The 18802-nt window shown below is 39.4% G+C and overlaps 1 non-coding gene across 1 annotated transcript; it reads left to right on the forward strand.

Moving 5' to 3' along the window:
* Nucleotides 1-10787: 10787 nt before the first annotated feature.
* Nucleotides 10788-10894, forward strand: LOC138156143 (U6 spliceosomal RNA). The gene has a single exon (XR_011167082.1). It is a non-coding gene; the product is annotated as a U6 spliceosomal RNA (small nuclear RNA).
* The last annotated feature ends 7908 nt before the right edge of the window (nt 10895-18802 follow it).

The following is an 18802-nucleotide window of genomic DNA, read 5'->3' on the forward strand; positions in this document are numbered from 1 at the left end:
AATGCCTCCTTCCGCAGAGGGCAGGGAGCTTTCTTCAGATCAGCCATGTTTCCTTTTTCTCCTAGCTTGAATTATCAGTTCCCATTTCCCTGAACTTGTTCACTATTCTGATTACCCCATTTGGGATCATGTCCCACAGTTTAAGAAGTGCTAAAGGGGTCACGAGTGGCAAAAAGTTTAAGAAGCCGTGGATAGGAGACCCAATTACCAAATTTGTGGATGATATGAAGGGATGGGGTGGGGAGGGAGGAGAAGAATAAATGCAACTGATTATATATTATATATATTATAAATGCAACTTAAGTTTCATGAACGTCATGTTGTCAGATAGCAACAAGAATAAAATTTAACAGGGAAAAGGTAAAAAAAAAGTCTTCTGTGGAGGTTCAAAAAATCAATTGAATTTGGAGGAAAGAATATTTTGGAAAAATGGTTTGGGTGCTAGATCATTTGAAAACTCTTTGGGGATTTTATTTGACCATAAGCTGAATGTGAATCATTGGTATGATGTCTTTGCTAAAAAAGCTAAGGAAACCTCTAGCTGAATTGATGTAAATACAAAGCCCAGATCACAGGAAATAGTCGCATGGGATTGCATTGCTGGTCAGATCACTTTGGGAATATTATGTTCATTTCTGAGAACCACATTTTAAGGTCAGATGGTTCCAGCACAGATGGACATTCAAGAGGGAGGGGGCAGATGATGAGGATGATTCAGGTTTCAGAAATCATATTATACAAAGAAGAGATGAGGGAACTATAGCTGTCAAGCATGGAAAAAAAGAAGAGAGAAGAAATGATACACTCCAGCCCTTCAAAGGATTTGTGATCTCATCATTGTGGTCATAGATCACAATGTTGGAAATTGTGACCCATCCAGGCCTATCCAGAATCACAAAATCTCAGAGTTGGAAGGGGCCTCAGAGACTATCTTGTGTAGTCTGCCCTTGAAGAAGGAGAGAGAGAGAGAGAGAGAGAGAGAGAGAGAGAGAGAGAGAGAGAGAGAGAGAGAGAGAGAGAGAGAGAGAGAGAGAGAGAGAGAGAGAGAGAGAGAGAGCCAAAACTTTAAGATGTCGTCCCAGAGTAGTCTGGGGAAAAGCCTGTGCATCCTTCTCTCCTCCTTGTGGGGAGTAGTTACTGGCAGCCTTAGGGTGAGGCACATGGCAGTTGTGCGAGTTTCATCAATGCACCTGAGAGGTAGCAGCAAGAGGCAATGGTGGGTCCCAAGAGAATTGTGAGACCCCCAAGTTCTTGGATTCAGCCTTGGAAATGTGGTGGTGTTAACTTTTCAACCTCAGTGATGACAGCTGTGGAAAGGGGAATCTTGTGCCCAAGCTCTGGGAGTTCCTGATCCCTAGCCTTATGGAATAGTATCCAGATCAGAGTTCTTGGCCTGAGGGTCAAGCATGTGTCCCAAAGAGCTGGAGGAACAGTAAGGAACTGAGCCAGGATACAGAAAAGCAAAATCTTGGACTTCACTTTCTGCAAGTTATGAATTATTCAGATAGTACAAGTCCAATGGGAAAGGGGGTTGCCTCTCTAGAAGCAATGTTTTTCTTTACCCTTCCAAAAGAAATCTAAGCCCTGAGGGTAGTCTTGTAAGTATGGAGGTTCCTGGGGAGTGGGAGGATAATGGTGGAACTCACCAGAAAGTCAGGGGGTTGCCTGTCTAGCAACCTCAAGTTCATTTATCTTCTGAGGAGAATTTAGACTTTTAGGACAGTGTTAGTTGTGGTTGTTTGTCCTTTGTTTTCAAAGAGGATCAGTGATATATCACAGGGTGATGTCTTGTATGAACTGGATTTAAGCGAAGCAGAATTGCACAAAGTTGTCAACCTCCCTCTCTCTTCCAGAGTCTTCTAAGTCCAGTGGCAAGACAAAAGTCGGGATGATTGGCAATTGCCCAAGATGCAGCAGATGACTTCGGCATTTTGGATGTCTGATCAAGCTCTAAGCCCTCCACAGTGCCTGCTTCAGTCACCTTCATGGCCACTGGAACAAACTTTTCTCATCCATCCATTCTTCTGCGGGAAGCCTTCACATGTTTGGGGTGGACATCCCCCTAACACACGGGAGGGTTTGAGGCCTGTTGGTTTCCATCAACCTGGTTTAGCCTGTCTTCCAAGATGATTTTACAGGAGTGTGACCACTGTGCATGACACAGCTTCTTAGAGCCACAAGGAAGAGCTGGGGGACCTGTTGAACACCAAAGGTGGATGAGCAGCCCTGAAAAGAGCTCTGTAAGCCTCACACCAGAGGTGCTAATGCTCCCTTAACATCCCATACACCTCAGAATAGTACCCTGAGATTGAAGGTCTCTTCCACTAGAAATATAGGGGAAATTATATCAACCCTTAATCTCACCCTCTTCCATCTTCCCTGGCAGTTCACCCCCACCTTCGTTTCCACCTCCCAAAATCTTCCATCTCTCCATATCTATTCACTTCTTTCCTGATACCTCTACAAAAACGCACAGGGCTCCCTCATTTCTTTGAAAACCTATACCATAGGGAAATTGTCTTTTATTTCTCCTTCCTTCCATAGCCAGACTTTTAGAAAGGGCCGTCTTATATTTGCTGCCTTCACTAACTTGCCTCTCACTGTATTCAGTTCCTAGCAATCTTGTTTCTGACCTCATCAGTCTTCTGAAACTTCTCTCCCCAGAGTTACCCAGGATCTCAATTGACAGATGAGATCATTTTATCAGTCTCCATCTTTTTTGGCCTCTCTGTAGCATTTAACACTATTGATCTCCCTTTCTCTGGATATTCGCAAGTCTACAGTCTACGGGTTTTTATGTCCTTGCTCTGTCTTGGTTTTCCCATGTGTCTGACTGCCCCTTCTTGGTTTCTTTTTCTAGAGATGTTTCCCCAAGGTTCTATTCTTGGCTCTTTTCTATTCTCTCTCTCGGCATCTGTTCTCTCAATAAGTTCAGAAGAACTTGGAGATTTAATTTTCATTTTTATGTAGATGACTCCTGGATCCGGACCTTATCTCCCTCCTAAATTCTAATCCTGCATCACATTTCAAACTATAGGCATCTCAAATTTGTCAAAAATAGAGCTTATTATTCTTTCCCCAAACCCATTCCTCAACCTTCCCTAGTTCTGTTGATGGCACCAATCACCATTCTTCTAGTTCACTCAGGCTTATAAATTCTGAGTTAACCTAGATTCTTCTCTCTCCTTCACCCCCATACCTAATCAGTTGCCAACAATAGGTGCCAGGTCAAATCCTGCTTCGTCATTATGGTTTGGCCCCTGATTGGCTCAGAATGCATGTAAATAGGAATTGTTTCTGTTTTAGCCAGATACCCTGAGAGTCTTTCTCTCCCTGATTGATTTTTTTTCTAAGTAAAAGAGGCCATTCTTTGTCCCATTTCTTATCTAACCTAATCACTGAATGAGCATAGCCTCAGTTAATCTGAGACCTGCTAAAGACCTTAGCTTAAAAAAGACAAGGTCTTCCACTGCATCCAGGGCCATCCTGATCTATATCTGGCCACAGGACCCAGATAGCTCTGGAGAAGAAAGTGAGGATGGTGACTTTGCACAGCCCTCCCTCACTTAAATCTAATTCACTTGCATGGCATGGCATTACCTTCCTGATGTCATGGTGCTCTTGAGAATGCAGGACAAACAACAAACAATAATCAGTTGCTAAATCTTATTTCTTCCACTTCCACAACATTTCTTCAATCCATCCCTTTTTTTCTCATCTCACATACCCAAACCGTTGCCAGATCTCATCATTTCTGCCTTCACAACTTCTTTTATATGTCTCCATCTTCATGGCCAGTATTCTACTTTGGGTCCTTATTATGTCTTGGATTACTTGGATTAAGTGACAGTTGCCTACTTATGCCCAACCTCTCCCTTCTCTAATATTCCACATAACTGCCAAAATGATATTACCAAAGTATAGGTCTGATGTCATTCTTCTACTCAAGAAGGTACTGTGGCTCCCTCTTGTCTCTCTGATGAGATATAAATTTCTCTGACTTCTAAAGCCTCTAAATCTGGTTCCAGCCTACCTTTCTAGTCATAGTACAAAATACATTCCTTCAAGAACTCTACAATCCCAACAAACTGGCTTACTTACTGTTATTCATATGTGACATTTCCCTCTCCTGTTTCCATACCTTTGCTTGGATTGTTTCCCATGCTTGGAATGTACTCCCTACATACTTCTCTGTGTTCCTTCAAAACTCATCTCCATTGCCTGGTCAGGGAAGGAGACAGGGTCACCGGTGACTACGGAAGGGAAACTCCTTGGATTCTTTCTCACCTCCACCAGAGCCATTCATTGCCGGCACCACCACCACTACTACCACCACTACTACCACCACCACTACTGCTGCTTCTCTGATCTTCTGGGAAGACCTGGGCTTGAATTCTGCCTCCTACCTGTGTAATCCAGGCAAGTCACTTAACACTTGGGTTTCCCATCTACAAATGAAGGTGCTACACTAGATGACCTTGATCGTCTCTTCCAGTTTGAAAACCTTATGATTCTATTACTTTTTTGAGCAAGTTGTACCAGTGTTTGCTAACATTTTTTTCTTGCTAATCAGAAATCCTAGGAGATTTAAGCTAGGGAGACTACTCTCTTCTCAGTGCATTGGAAAGTATTATTTATGTTGACAAAAATGTGTGACTTAAAGTCAAATCAAATCCAAAATGACTAATTAAACCACAATTTTCCTAATAGACATACACTGACCCTGGTCCCGAGTAGACTCTGTAAGTACTAGGAGCTAAACCTTTAATTCTTTAGTGCATTTAACTCATGTGGTTATGACTCATAGTAATATGTTTAACAGATACCCTGGTTTCCAAACTGCAAATCCAAAGTAACAGCTTTAATTATTATTTTTTAAAAGAGATTCATACAAATCTGCATACCAGCAGTCAAGCTTGGCTGGCTCAAGCCATCTTGAAATATTTAACTTATTAGACAACAGAGGACTAAACCATTTAGAGCAGTTCCAAGAAACTCCCTTCAGAGACATCAATCATTCACCCAATATTAGTTCTAAACAAAACACTGGGGACGAGGCTAAAATAAATAAAATGCTGATTGGATATTTAGTTATTTGATGCAGTGGATAGGAGGTTGACCTTGCAGTCAGGGAGATCTAGGTTCAACTATTGGCTGTGTGACTATGGGCAAGTCATTTTCCTCCCTTGAACCTTAGTTTTCTTATCTGTTACATGATAGGGTAGGACTAGCTGGCCTCTGAAGTCCTTTCCAGCTTTATGATCCTATCATCCCAAACTCTCAGTGTTCCTAGGCCAGGACTAGGAAACCTTCCCTTCAGGACACGTGTGGCCTTCTAGGTCCTCAAGAGTGTCCTTTTGACTGAATCCAAATTTTACAAAACAAATCTGTATTTAAGGGCCTAGAAGGCCACATGTGGCTTGAAGGCTACAGGTTCCCCACGCCTGGCCTAGGCAATTTCCCAAGACTAGAAGCTACAGAGAGTACTCTGTCCCACTGATCAACCTCTCTATTTCTTAACCAGTACCAAATTGTTTTGATGATTACTGCTTTGTAGTACAGCTTGAGATCTGGTACTAGGCAGGATTACACGCAAGACTTCCTAACTCCCAACACAGCACTTGGTATACCCACCATACTATGCTAAAACGGAACCTCTCAGTATTTCTCAGAAATTATCTGCAATAGTTGTGGCACCAACACAATATTCACAGCACCAACAGTGACTATGAATATGCCAGCATAATTCTAAATTACAAAATATAATGGACTCTCCATATAGAAGACAGAAGTAAAACATTTATTCAGACACCAGAAAGTTGAATCCTGAAGCTAGAAAGCCAAATCCATCAAAGTCACAAAGAACTTAATACACTATAATATGGCAGGGAGCCACACCATCCTATGACAAGGCTATGCAGATATCCTTGTGGAAAGTGGGTAAAAGCATATTGTCTGTCCTACCAAGTGAAAGCAAACTGGTCCCATTGTTTAGAATCTATTGGGATAATAAAGAAAGCGTTGGCTAAATCATTAACTGCATACCAAATCCCATCATATTTCTGGATCTTTTCTATTAACATAACGGTGTCTGGAATAGCAGCATACAAGAGAGGAGTCCATGGCAACTATTAATATGCTGGCCTAATGCTGAATTGCAAAATATAACACACTCTCCATATAGAAGACAGAAACAAAACATTTATTCAGACACCAGAAAGCCAAACCCACCATAGCAACAAAGAAGTTAATACACCATAACACAGCAGGAAGTCACACCATCCTTTAGCCTTCCCAAAAACAAATACTCACAAGTCTAGTTGTCTGCTTGCCTGCATCTTCTTTCCTCCGTCTAACTGCTTTGACTTTCAGCTTCCTGACGCTCCACCCTTCAGTAAACTCCCACCACAGACTCCATGTGCTTATATTCGGCCTATTAAGGGGCAGGGAAGATCTTCAAGTTCCCATTACCATTACAGTAGTTTAGCAACACACCATGAAGTTCTCTCTGTACCTTATTATTTAATTGTATGGGTCCAGAGATTCAATGTGGGGTTCAGTAGTCACCTCTATGTAGATTACTCCTAAATCTACATAGCCAGCTCTCATTTCTCTCTGGAACTCTAGTCTCCCATTACCAGTCCACCTGCTAGACATCACCTGGATGTCAAACATAACATTTACAACATATCTGATAGAATTCATCATCTTTCTCCTCAAACTTACTCTAGTCCGGAGGTGGGGAACCTGCAGTCTCAAGGTCACATATGGCACCTTAGGTTCTCAGGTGTGGCCTTTTCACAGAATCAGGACATTAAGCACCTAGGGAGCCATGTGGCCTCAAGGCTGCAGGTTCCCCACCCCTGCACCTAGTCCTAATGTGACTATTTCTATAGAATACACACATATATATATATATACATATTATAGAATATATAGAGTATAGAATATGTATACACATTATATACATATATATGTGTATACACACACACACACACACACACACATACCTCCTTATCTTTCCAGTCCTCCAAGTTTGCAGCCTTGAAGCAATTCTCAAATCTTCCCTTTCATTTTCCTCTTACATATGCTAAGTTGCCATATCACCTTAGTTCAGGCCCTCTTCACCTTTTGCCTGTTCTATTACAATTGGTTTTCCCATCTCAAGTCTCTCCCTTCTCTGATTCATCTTCCACACAACTACTAAATTGATATTTCTAAATCACTAGTCTGATCCTGTCATCATCTTCTCAAGAAGCATCAGTGACTCCCTTTTGCCTATAGAATAAAACACTTTTTGTAGAATAAAACACTCTTTGGCATATGAATCCCTTTACAATCTGATTTCAATTTATCTTTTTTTAAGTTCTTTTTTATTACTATGGATGTAACCATCATCAACAGGGACATTGTAATACACAAAGAACAAAAAGAAGGATGATTGTATAGGAAATGATCAACCTGCGTTAATACGGTTTCTGACCTATCATTCCCTGTTTGTTTGCCACTCCTCTCTAATGGTCTGATTTTGGCCAAACTGGCCTGCTCACTGTTCCCTGTAGACAACATTTCATCAACTCTCTCCACATCTTTGTATGAGCTGTCTGCTCCTCATTTCTAGAATGTTCTCCCTCCTCTCCTCTTTCTCCTGGGAATCCCATATCTTTCAAGACTCATCTCAGGCACTACCTCCTTCATTAAGTCTTTCTTGACTCCCCCATTATAGTACTTCCTTTCCCTTCCTCCATGTTCTTGGATTTATACTTATCTGTGTACACGTTGCTTCTCCCCAGTAAGATATAAGTTTCACATTGCAAGATTTGTTGTAATTATAGCAAGGCAGCTAGATGGTATAATAGATAGAGTTGGATATAACCTTGAGTTAGGAAGACCTGAATATGCCTCAGTTTCATTGTTTGTAAAAGGAACTATCTCCTTGGGTTGTTTTGGGGATAAAAATGAAATAATAAAGTAAAATGCTTTGTAAATCTCAAAGTCTTCTATAAATGCTGGCTCTTATTTTTTGATCCATGCTGGCAGGCTTCCTAGTACTGTGCTCACCCTGGCTCTTGTGCTAGGAAACTACATGCAGGCTTCTGGCTATGTTCAGACATGAGCTGGATGAAATCCTTCACTGCCCTTCTTCTGGATTTCTTGATCATGATTTGGCCTGCTGCTCTATTTTGCTGGAATACTTGGGTGAGCGAGGGCTGGTGGCACTGCATCCATTCACCAAGCCCTCTTATAGGAGAGTCTGTTTTCATTTTTGCCTTTTTACCCCTACTATCTAGCCTAGTGCCTTATTAAACAGTTGTTGGGTTGAGTTAAACTTCAAGTTTCATAGATCAGCAAGGTGCTCTCTTACTATCTCTTCACTTTGGGGTTTCAGTTTTCTGAGTTATTTTTTGCACTAGCCATTATAATTTAAAGGCTTCTCCCCACAACCTCTACAATATTGATTACTTCATATTTTCTTTGCCAAGTTACCTCATAATGGTTTTAAAGTACATTACCCTTATTCTTGGTGATTTGGAGCAAGCTTTAACATGTGTGTTGATGGCTATAATCCTTCTTTTGACAACTGTTTGTACATCTCATTGTACATCAAACACTTACCCATTTGGGAATGATTCTTGGTCTTGTATATTTGCCTTAGTTCCCTATATATTTTGGATTCTAGACCTTTATCAGTGATATCTGATGCAAAGAATTTAAAAAACCCCAATCGACTACTGATCCTTTTTGCTACTGAGAGGCTGTATAGTGTGGGAAAAGCACCGGAGTGGGAATCAGAAAAATCTGAACTTCTATCCTGTCTTGGCACTTATCTGAGGAAGTAATTTAACTTATCTAGAACTCAGTCTCCTTCCCTGTAAAATGAGGGAGTTGTTTTTGATGACCTATGAGGTCCCTCACAGTTTTAAATCTTTGGTCTTACCATTGTCACAGTTATGTTGATTTCATTTATATAAAAGATCTTCAATTTCATGTAATCCAAATTATCTATGCAATAGGGGCTTGATAATTGGCACTTGGATGTGTAGTTCAGAGGCATAACCATTCTGCTCTCTATTAGAGAGTGATTTAGGATTTTCTCCTTTTTTTTTAAAAGGCAATCAGGGTTAAGTGACTTGTCCAGGGTCATATAGTTAAGTGTCAAGTGCTAGATTTGAACTCAGGTCTTCCTGCTCCATCCATTGCACCATCTAGCTGCCCCTGACTTGGAATTCTTGAGATTTTTGAGCTGGAAGGTAGACTTGAAACACTCATGTTAAAGCTTGCTCCAAATCAACGAAATCAAATCCAAAACAATGGCTTTTCAGAGTTTCTTCCCTGCCCCTAGGCTAAAGTGCACCTGGAGCCTGGGGTGGGAGGCTTGTTTTTCAGTAGATACTTTTTGATTGGCCAGTGGGTCCAAAAGGTTGTTACATTCTCTCAGCCAGGAGAAGGCTATATAAGCCCTGATGTGTAGCTTTGTTTTGGGGCTCACTTTGAGAAATGTTCTGTGATTTGATCAGATGAAACTCTGAAAAGCCGTTGTCCAGAGCCCCCCGGCTTTGAAACCCAGATGTTGATTTGGTATGGATGTAATGGTTGGACAGTTTGGAAATCTGTCTACTTGATCTGTTTCTGTCTTGATGATTCTGTCTGTATACTTTGAAGTTCTGGGTGCTGACCTTTTTCCCCTGAACTAGGTAAATGATATATGTCTGACTGATTAAACTAAGCTTGTTAACCCATTTTGAGTTGCTTTCCTTTACCAAAGCAGATCCAAGAACCAGTGTTGGCAGCAAACCCTGAGGATGCTTGGGGTGCTTGCTGCTACACCATGTTGAGGGTAAACAACAGGCCTCAAACCCTTCTGCGAATTAGAGGGATGTCTATTCTAGCAGAATGGGTGGCCAAAGCAGGTGATGTGGAGTTTAGAGCTTGGTCAGACATCTAAGATGCCAAGGCCATTCACTGCATACTGGGCCACTGAATTCAGACTTCTGTCTTGCCACTAGACTTAGCTGACTCTGGAAGAGACAGTGAGGCTGACAGCTTTGTTCAGCTCTGCCTCTGTTAAACACAATTCACTTACAAAACAAGACAAAACCCTGCAATGTCTCTTTGAAAATTAAAGATCAACAATTACTGTGAGTTAGGACAACAATTCTGAAAGGTAATTTGAAATTATTCTATGAAATATCCATATTCTTTGATTGAAAGAGTCTCTTGCTAGGCAACTATATATACCAAGAAAGTCAAAGATAGAAAGTCCCCATATAACTTACACAGTCCTTTAGAGAAGCACTTTTTGTAGTAGTAAAGAACTGGAAACAAATTATAAGTCCATCAATTGGGGACAAATTGTGATATATGAATAAAATGGACTTTGTGCTGTAAGAAATTATGACTGAGAAAGAATACACAGAAGCAGTTGGAGGACTCAAAAGATAAAAAGTGAAGTAGGCAGAGCCAGAAAAATATTCAATATGACCATAGCAATGGAAATGGAAAAGACATACACAGAAAATCAAAAACAAATGCTATGAAATAATAGTAATGATAACTAACATTTACATAGCACTTTAAGGTTTGAAAAGTAGTTTATATACATATTTGACTACATTTATTCCCCCCCCCCACAAAGAGATATAAGAGTGCACCTCCCTCCGTCTTTGCGGAAGTGGGGAAACATGAGGATGGTGTACTGAATATATTGTTAGACCTGAACTTGGTTGATGCATTGACTAGTTTTGCTAAGCTGCTTCCCCCTATTCCCATTAAAAAAAATTTTTTTTGTGCTCGCTTCGGCAGCACATATACTAAAATTGGAACAAGACAGAGAAGATTAGCATGGCCCCTATGCAAGGATGACACGCAAATTCGTGAAGCGTTCCATATTTTTAGGGGTGGCCAGGTGGCTCAGCAAGTAAGAGCACCGGCTCCAGTGTCGGGATGACCTGGGGATCAAATCTGGGTTCAGATACTTGGCACCACACCCAGAAATAACTGGCCGTGTAACCTTGAGCAAGTTACTTAACCCCAATTGCTTTAAAAAAAATTTTTTTTTTGTTTAAAAGTTGTTATAAGGTTTATCTCTCAGTTGGGGAGAAGGGAAGGATAAATTGGGAAATGAAGGTGATGTAAAAAGTAAAGATATTAATATGAGTTTTTTTGAAAAATGACAGCTTAAAAAGATTAATCTCATTTACTCATATGACATCAAATTAGGTTATCAGTTTAGAAAAACTAATAATCACCTTTCTTATATAATAATGGCATAGTAGTGACAGTGTCTAATTAATGGAAAGAGCATGTATTCATTCATTCACCCATCCATTTATGTACCCATCCATCTAATAAAAACACTACCTGACATAAAGGAAACAGCCCTGGATTTTGAGTCAGAGTATCTGGCTTTGAATTCCATTCTATAGGTCTGCTATCTATGTGACTTTGGGAATGATCTCATGACCATTAATACTTCAATAGTTGATATCAACGTATGTACCCTCAAGAATAGGAGTCATCAAACTTCAGCCTATATAGGCTATATCCACCTATTTCTTTACAACCAGCAAGCTAAAAACAGTTTTTACTTTATAAAAGAAAGTCTTATTGAATTTAACAACTGTATATAATTGTATTCAATTTCTGTATACAGCAATATGATGCAATAAGTAGATTAAATTGCACATAATTTAATAATTCTATTTAAATAGTTTTATTACATTAAAAAACATAAACTTAGCTTGCTGGCCATACTGAAACAGTCTTCAGCCATAGATTGCTGACCCCTGTTTTAAAACACTGCAAATTATATTAACTGCCTTCATTTTAAGATTTGCAAAGTGTTTTTCATATAATGGTAACATCAACCCTACAAAGCTAAGTGCTATAGATGTGATTACCCCTATTTTACAAAGGAGGAAACTGAGATCCAGGTTGTGCCTTTTCAGGTATCACACTGCTGGTAAGTGTGTGAGACATCTTTATTCTATCCAAATGATTTAAATGTTCATATCCTTTTTCTTCCCAATTGACTTAAGTGTTCTAATTTAATTTCCATCATTTGTGAAATGGGGTACTAGCTATGACATATGTTTTGGGGAGAATCGAATAAGATTATAGAAGCAAAGTTTTTTGTAGTGGTAAAGTTCCCATTTCGCAAGACTGAAGATGTGATCTATGATGCAATGAGGACTCCATACAGAAAGGAGAGAAGAAATTCCAGAAGAATGAACCAGCAAGGCAAAATAGACTAGATGAAATGGGACTTTCCCCCGCTTCAGTGGTGTGGACCTCCTAGAAGCTGCCTGTCCCTCCTTGTCCTGAAAAGCAGTCACTCCATTCATCTGAGCACCATGCTTACAGTTCAGTTCAGTAAGAAAATCAGTCAGTTAAGTATCTGCCAGGTATTGTGAAAAGCTATTCAGCCATAGTTAGGTTTTCATGTTTTGTAAGTGTTCTTACCTCTTCTAGCAGAGACTGTTCTGTCTTCTTTTGCAATTTTGTTGAAAAGTCCTATTTTTTCAGGTTGTAGCTGTTTCTCTCCCTTTAGTATGCATCCTAACTAGTAAACTAACAATGGAATGGATGAGTATGGCTTGACCGCTCTGTACAGAGACTCCAAAGCGAACGATCCTCCTCATTTTAGGGTGGGCTTTGATCTACTTTCATGGTTGCTTCTTTCTTAAAGGAAACATTCAAAATTCCCCCAGTATCTGCTGTATCAGACTGAAGGCACTGTGCAGGAACTGGAGACCAGTCTTTCAGAGGCAGTGCTGGTCAGCACAATTCCAAGAAATGTGGTACTAGTAGTTATTTTTTTTTAATTAAAATTCTTACTAATCCACAGTCTGACCACAGGACAGAAACATATGAAAGCATTCTTTCTCTATGTAGCTCATGATATTTATGTCACTGAGATAATTTTCTAATGGCTAAAACTTCAACAATAAATGAAATTTGCAAATGTAAATTTAAATAACTAAAACTTTTTGATAATGATTAATTTTGTTTGCACCCTCTGAAGAGAGTTCTCTTTTGTTAAATTGTTGATGGAATCAGTAGAGTGGCCATTGAGAATGAAGTAAATCTTCATTTAGTTAGGCAGAGTTATAGTTAGGCATAGAGTTAGGCAGTAGGATGGTACAGTGGCTAGAGCAGCCCCAGACGCTGAAGTTGTGCAGCCCTTGGGCAAGTCATTTAATCTCTGTCTGCCTCCCTCAACTGCAAAACGGGGAGAACAGCACTTACTAGCAAGCTTGTTGCATGGATCAAATGAGATATTTATAAACCAGTTAGCACAATGTCTGGCATGTAGTAGGTGCTTAATAAATGTTGATTAATCCTCCCTCTAATTCCTTCTAGTGAAAAAGTGACTAGAATCTGTCTCTACATACATATATGTGTATAAATAATGTATATACATACAATATATATTTTTCTACCATATATGTATGTGTTTATAAATATGTAGGTATTTTAAATAGTTTTATTGCATTTTAAAATGAAAAAACATTCTTAGCTTGCTGGCTGTACTAAAACATCATTTTATGTATTATATATATAAATATATACACAATATATATGCATACACACATACACATAGATATATACACACATATACATATGCATATATCTATATCTATATATTTTTTTTCTCCCACCAAAGAAAACTGAATGATGGAATAGCAATTGAAAGGAACCACCAGGAAACTTGATGTCTTTCTTCAGAGAAATGTTACTTTACTTGATAAGACTGACTACATTGAAGGCATTTTATTCCTCCTAATTTTTTTTTTTTGGAGGGGGGAAGGCAAGGCAATTGGGGTTAAGTGACTTGCCCGAGGTCACACAACTAGTAGGTGTGTCAAGTGTCTGAGGTCATATTTGAACTCAGGTCCTCCTGACTCCAGGGTCGGTGCTTTATTCACTGTACCACTTAGCTGTCCCCCCACCCTCCCACCTAACTTTAGAAAAATCTGTTTCATTTACTTTTATTTTTTCTTCCTTTGGTTCATTTTCCTAACTTATCTGTATGACCATAGACAAGTCACTAAATCTCTCTTGGAATCTATATTCCTTCATCTATAAAATGGGAATAATAATATTCATACCATCTACACTGTGACCTTATTGTACTTTAAGGACTACAAGACACTTTCCTCAAAATGTAAATGATTTTTTCTTTTTCTCTTAAAAGATAGTTAGCACTTACATTGTACTTTAAAGTGTTATTTATTTGATTTTCACAACAATCCTATGAATAAGGTCTTCTTACTATTCTAATTTTACAGGTGAGGAAACTGGGGCTTAGAGTGGTAGCAACTGCCCATAGTCATAGAGTTAGTGTTTGAGGCAGAATTTGAACCCAAGTCTTTAGGACTCCAAGTCCAACACTCTCTTTACTGTACTACTTGGCTGCCCTACATTTTTTTTTTGCTTTTTGGAGGGCAATTGGGGTTAAGTGACTTGCCCAAGGTCACAGGCTAGTTTGTGTGTGTGTGTGTTAAGTGTCTGAGGTCGGATTTGAACTCAGGTCCTCCTGACTCCAGGGCCAGTGCTCTATTCACTGCACCACCTAGCCGTTCCTCTGCCCTAAATTTTTAAAAATAGCTATCTTTTGTTTTGACATCATCAAAAATTTCTTCCTTTATTCCTCCCCTCTCAGACAGTCATCCCTCATACAAATAACTTTTTGAAAAATAAAAGTAAGGAAAAGAGAAAAAAATTCAGTAGAAGTTATCAAGACACTAAAACAATCTGACATTATATGCAACGTTTCACACATGGGGACTCTCTACCTCTGTAAAGGAGTTAAGAAGGGGGAGGTATCTTATCACATTTTTTCTTTGGGGACATCCTTTATATTCTTTGTAATTTTGCAATGTGCATTTTCAATTATTTTGCGATTGTTCTTTCCATTTACATTTTTGTAGGCATTGTGTATATTGCATTCTTGGCTCTGTTTACTTCATTTTGCATCAGTTAATGTAAGTCTTTTGCTATTTCTCTGTACTGATCATATTCAATATGAACTGTTATTATTAGAGTTTTATATTTCTAGTTTTAATGGAGTACGTCTAAACATCCTCCACAGAATCCTACTTCGATGTCATAATAGCATTGCAGTGATCCTGGCTTGTCAAAGGCAATGCCAAAAGTGTTGACAATGATTGGATCTAATATGCTGGAAAGGCTTTGAGTATGGTCCCAGCAATAAATTGAGCTTAATTTTTGAGGACTAGTCTAGCTAAATGTGGAGGGTTCTTCACCAGTAGCCTGGGTACTTGATGATGAATCTTTTTTCCCATAGCTACTCACCAGACACAAAAATGTCTCCCAACCCTTTGTAGCTCCCTACCACTTCCACAGTGATGGTGGCAGAGTGGTAGAAAAGAGGGCAGATGATGATACAGTTTTTAGACCCAATAAACTATATAATTTGACTATTGGCACTCTAAATGTGGAATTCTTGTCCAATTACCAATGGATCAACACACTATTGGGGAATTAAATTATATCTTGACATTTTTTGCTACAAATAAAACCCAGAGACAAAGAAGCTGCCCCCAAATGATTTTATTGCATTTGACACTGATGACTACTTTCTCTTCTGGATATTTTCTCCAATCTGGTTTGTAGTGACACTCCTTTTTCCTCATTCTCCTCCTGTTTTTCTCTCTGATCAATTCAATCTTAGCTGGCTTTTCATCCATGTATCACCCTTAACTATAAGTACTTTTCAAAGATCTATCCTTGCCTGTACATGTTCATTCCCCCCCCCACCCTCTGTCTTTCCCTCTCTCCTTCCCTCCACATTTTACTACAGTAGAAATGCTTTTTTTCTTGCTATATCGTACCTGTTACTCTTTATGGGACAAGACTTGAAAGATCTTTTGGGCAGTTTTCTCCCTTAATTCAAGAAGCTTTTATTAAGTACCTACTATGTACAAGTTGCTTCTTTCCCCTTCTCCTAACTTTTTGAAGTCTTATTAATCCAATTTGAAAGACTGTAGGCAATTATGTTATTACAAGCCCTTCTTACGTAGACTGCATCCCTAGCCAAGGGTTCATCATTCCTATGATTTTAGCTTTCATCTTAGAAACCAAGTGCCATCCTCAGACTATGTTCATAGCTAGCTATTCATTTCCCAAACCTGCCTTTCTCTTCTGAGTCTCATGCCTTTAATCAGCATCATGGTAAGAATATGAGCAGTGTTCTTTTCCTCAGGGCTTCAAAATTCTTAACACTACTTTCCAGGGGTATTATTTGAGTCCACAGGATTCACTAGGAGTGAGTAGTGGTTATTAGACCTGATAGAATCACAACATCAAAAAAATTCAGAGTTGGAAGGGAAATCAGATAGAATCTAGTCCAACTCATGCCTGAAAAAGTCTCTAATAAACAGACGCAATGTAGATGGGAAGAATGGATGCCCATTCAGCTTGCAAGTGAAGAAGCATACATATGGGAAATGTAGCCAAGACACATAAGGGAAAGTGATATCTTGGATGCTGCAGTGTTTCAGGGCTGGTAGTATCCTTATATTGCTCCCACCAACCTTAGTCTTTCAGTCTTCTCTAGACGCTGCCTTAGTGCTTGGCTGTAGTCACCATTGCCTCCAGGCTCAGCTCTCAGTTCATATTCTGGCCTGGGGTACTGAGATACAGTTTCAGAAAGAACCAGGGCTTAAAATCTAGGGCCAGCAGGACCCCAGCTCTAGGCACTAGACTTCTGACTCCTCTCAAAGACTTGCTTGATTCCACTCTACAGCTAATCTTCCCAGACCTGCCCCCTGCTTGGTGCATCCTCTTCTATAACCATGTATTCCTGCCACAAGACAGCACTGTTGAATGTAAGGGTAGGAAAGAAAAATCTTTCTTCCCCCTCCCCTGCTCCCCAAGCTTCGCCAACATTCTGGCAGAAGTACAAAGGAAAAGTTGAAGAGTGAATTCTTTCCTCAGAGCTCATTGTATCAGCTGACCCAGTAGTATGATTCCTAAAACTCATCCAGATGATCCCCCTCCTTTCTGCCAACTCTCAGTTGAATTTGCTGGCCCTGTCATGTTCAAATGGGCCAAAGTCCAAAGAAGCATGCCTCTACATCCTGCAAATGTAGTCACTCAAAATCTGAGAGATATATATCCTTATATATCATTGTCTCTGTCACTCGCTCCTTACATCTTGCAATTTCATCAAGAGAACTGGTGGGTACAGTTGTTGAGGGATTCCCTGATACCGTCACAAGTGTCCATCTAACTTAGCTCAAAGATATTCGAAGAGGGGGGCACTAAATCCCAAGGTAGCCCCTTCCACTTTTGGATAGCTCTAACTGGGAGAAAGTTGTTTCTTTTTGCCTCTCTGTAGCCTCTAATCGAGAGTTATCCCATAGAAGAGTGATTAGACTTGTTTTATCAAGACTTTGTTTTAATCAAGACTTCAAATACTTGAAGGCAGCTTCTCTTCTATTTTTTTCTTTTCTAGCCTCCACTGACACAAACCCACTCTTTATTCATATACTTTACCTCTGAATCAAATGACCAGTCCATCTTTTTCTCTTATACATTCAAGACAAAAATAATCAAATGTACTTTCCATATTTTCACTTCATAACTGTCACTTTAGTAACAAATCTTGCATCTGCTGGAGGTCTGAATTAGCTTTCATCATGTTCAATTCATTTTAAAAAATAACTCTCAGATCTACCTTTCCATTGTCACCCATTTCTTTGCAGCTAGTGTCATTTTTCCTCTCTGATTCCTTCACTTGGATTTCTTGGCAAAGAACACTTATTCACCCAATTCCTCAATCCCTTCTTTTGCAATTTCTCCAACAGTGGGAAAGATAATTCCATCTCCCAGGCATTTAGGAATGGGATTTCAATTTAATGTTGAAATATTCTCTTGACATTCTGTCTTTAGAATTACACTTCTATAACCTCAAAAAGACATATCCATTCCAGATGTTCCATACTCTGGACTTCTTGCTCCAAACTACTTGTGTGGTGTAAGGAAAAAGACATTGAACCTGCAGTTCACTGACTTTGGTAAAAGTCCCAGCTTCACTTCTTACTAGCTATGTGACCTTAAGTTATTTATAAATATGAATGTTACCTTCCTCAGTTATAAAATAGCACTTCCACTACCCACCTCATAAAAGTTGTTAGGAAAGTTCTTTCTAACCCCCCTCCCCCAACTCTCCAATTCTCTAGATGGCATTCAGGCTTGAAACCTTGACATCTAAGCTTTCATATAGTAGAGTGTTAGATTCAGAATCAAATGATCTGGGTTTAAATCCTGGCAATGCTTCTTATGTGACCTGCATGACCTTCATGAATGCTCATAATTTCTCTGGGCCTTAGTTTTCTCATCCTTAAAAGGAGGCAGTTTGACATGATGACTTCAAAGGTACCTATCAGCTCTAAAACTATTTGATGAAAGTCAGTACAGCATCCTAGCTCTATCCCCTAGAAAGATGGCAGCCCTTGCTATTATTAGATTGACAGAAAGCCACCTTCATATTGCTCAGAAAGAAGTTGTCAATCTCTATGAATCTTCTCTTCATTATCTGGCCATGACTGGATGAGCTCTCACTTAGTAAGACCTATGGATTCCTTGGAGCATAAGAAGCCACATTCTTCTGAGATAGCGCAGCACCCCCCCCCCCCCCCCCCCCCCCCCCCCCACCAAAACCAAACAAACACACCAAAAAAAAAAAAAAAAAAAAAAAAAAAATATATTATTTTTTATCTTTAGATAATAAAAAAAAAAAAACAAAAACAAAACAAAACAAAAAAAAAAAAAA

This window comes from Petaurus breviceps, unplaced genomic scaffold (genome assembly GCF_028583685.1).
Source record: "Petaurus breviceps papuanus isolate PSGF00001 unplaced genomic scaffold, PetGlider_PUasm1.0 98, whole genome shotgun sequence".
NCBI lineage: Eukaryota > Metazoa > Chordata > Mammalia > Diprotodontia > Petauridae > Petaurus > Petaurus breviceps.